General features: G+C 37.8%; 1 long non-coding RNA gene across 1 annotated transcript; it reads right to left on the reverse strand.

Moving 5' to 3' along the window:
* Nucleotides 1-30: 30 nt before the first annotated feature.
* LOC116268646 lies at nucleotides 31-2070 on the reverse strand. The gene is made up of 2 exons (XR_004181572.1): nucleotides 596-2070; nucleotides 31-400 (listed from the first exon to the last, which is right to left on the reverse strand). It is a non-coding gene; the product is annotated as an uncharacterized LOC116268646 (long non-coding RNA).
* Nucleotides 2071-2550: the final 480 nt, after the last annotated feature.

The raw sequence follows: 2550 nt of genomic DNA on the forward strand, positions 1-2550 counted from the left end.
TACACTGCTACCAATACCAGGGAAAATGCATTTTTTTTTGTTTTTGTGCCATGACTGAATTATTTGAAAGTAAATGGGCTACTACTGAAAACACAGCTACCACCTGCATGGCTATGACCAAAATAGTAACATTCATATACACAATTTTGTAGTACTATTTTCAAGTAAACTGTTTTCCAAACACTGACTGCTACACTGATGTACGTTACATTTTGGGTGAATTTTCTAACAGGAAATGAATTTCAAGTGACTCTTATTTGCTTTGATTGCTTGTTTTTAAATTCATGACATGCTAAGATTCCTTCAGAGGACTTTATTTCCTCTTCTCGGTGCAAATTTTCTTGTATCTTTCCCAAGTTTTTTGAAGTGATCTTCAATATTCTGGTCTTTCCGTTTTTTCCTAAAATGCAGATGCACAAAATTATCATGAATTATTTCAAACTATAGAAACATTACTAGATTTCATGTTCATTGTACACAGTGCCCATGCCTGATTTATTCACCAAATCATTCCTTTGCCCCATTCCAAATCACAAATAACACTGATGATAGGGAAATAGTTCTGTAATTAAGTGAAATGTGTTGTCATTCTTACCTACAGAAGCCAGGTTCCTGCAGGTTTCCTGCATCACTTCTCTGTAGAGATTCTTCTGAGAAGAATCTAGCAAAGCCCATTCCTGCTGGGTAAAGTTCACAGCCACATCCTCAAAAGCCACGGAGTCCTAGAACATTCCACACATGTGGATAGAAGGATGAGTGAGACTAAGAGCACTGGGAATGTATACTCAATCCATAAGCTGTTTACATGATTCTAAAATTTCCAAGCATTTATTCTATGACTTGATTGTCACAACTCTTACTCTGTTCACACATACTCCCTCCCACACAGCAGTACTAATGCTAGAATTGAACTATTCAAAAAGACAACAGCAAAGTAGAAACACCCATCTCATTAGAGAATCCAGGGAGTAAGATTACGATATGCTGCTAGGAGTTACCTTTTAACTTCACTTTGTACATTTCTAGTATCTGTCATACTAAAGTCCTACCTGATGTGCATGAGTGAGTTAATATTATCAGTCCTGAGACTACTTATTCTTAAAAATGCCTGCTCGCAAAGTTCAATCTTTCTTTGTATTAGGAACTTACATTTTGAAAGGGATTCCACCAACCCAAGTAATAAGAATGACTCACTGCTTCTAAATGGCTTATGCAGTATATTTTCCAAAACTTCTTCTGCTGAAAGTCTATTATTTTGTGTCACTGCAGTGGTGCTTAGGGAACCAGACAAAAAAACACAGTCTGAACACTAAGTGTTCAATGAATTTCCCTGGTAGGCAATATTTTACATGTGCTGTCACTTGTTAACTTGGGAGTTGAGCCCATTCCATGTGATTACACCAAGAGAGAATAGGCTTATTAAATTTAATTGAGTAGTAAATAAAACCAATAATTGATATTTAACAATACTAATACAACCATTTTTCAAATTTCTGTTGCACAATATCAAGGCAGAAAGGAATAAGAGGAAATAGGACACATGCTTTTTAAAATGACATTAATGTCACCACTTCCAGATGCTATTCCTATGAAACCACATAAATTCCCAAATCAGGTGGTTTTAGGCAAGAAAAGCTACTCTTTCATATGTAGTAAAAATGGCCAATGTCTAATCATTTTTAGTCATCTAAAAAAAGAGTGATGGCTTGTCTAACATACTTCTAAGATTTTCAAACAAAAATATTCAGGACAGCACAGTGTTAGCAGAGAGATGAGCAAGCAGACCAAGGGGAAAAAAAGTTTTAATGACCCAGCATCTATATGGAAAGTTGAGGAATGATAGAGTAGGCACTATAGAATAGAAAAAGAAATTACACGCACTTTAAAATATGAGGCACACCAGGCTGGCATCTACTTGGGAAAATGCATTGCATTCTTCTTCTATTCCATGAACAACAATCATCTTATTATATATTCAAATACAAAAGATAAAACCAGAATACTTTCAGAAGTCACAGGAAGATTTTTTTTTGTAACGAAGGAGTAGGCAGAATTTTTTTTATGTAAGAAAAAAGTGATAAAGGAACAGACAAACTCAAACATATTAAAATTTAGGGAATAAAAAGAAAATAGAGTGGGCCAGGTGTCGTGGATCACGCCTGTAATCCCAGCACCTTGAGAGGCTGAGGCAGGGGATCACCTGAGGTTAGGAGGTTGAGACCAGCCTGGCCAACATGGCAAAAATCCCGTCTTTTTGTTGTTTGTTTGTTTGTTTATTTGTTTTTGAGACGCAGTCTCGCATTGTCCCTTGGGCTGGGGTGCAGTGGCAAGATCTTGGCTCACTGCAACCTCCACCTCCCGGGTTCAAGCAATTCTCTTGCCTCAGCCTCCCGAGTAGTTGGGATTACAGGTGCCTGCCACCACGCTCAGCTAATTTTTTCGTATTTTTAGTAGAGACAGGGTTTCACCATGTTGGCCAGGCTGCTCTGGAACTCCTGACCTTGTGATCCGACCACCTTGGCCTCCCAAAGGGCTGGGATTACAGGCATG

Source organism: Papio anubis, unplaced genomic scaffold (genome assembly GCF_008728515.1).
Source record: "Papio anubis isolate 15944 unplaced genomic scaffold, Panubis1.0 scaffold3507, whole genome shotgun sequence".
NCBI classification, from domain to species: domain Eukaryota; kingdom Metazoa; phylum Chordata; class Mammalia; order Primates; family Cercopithecidae; genus Papio; species Papio anubis.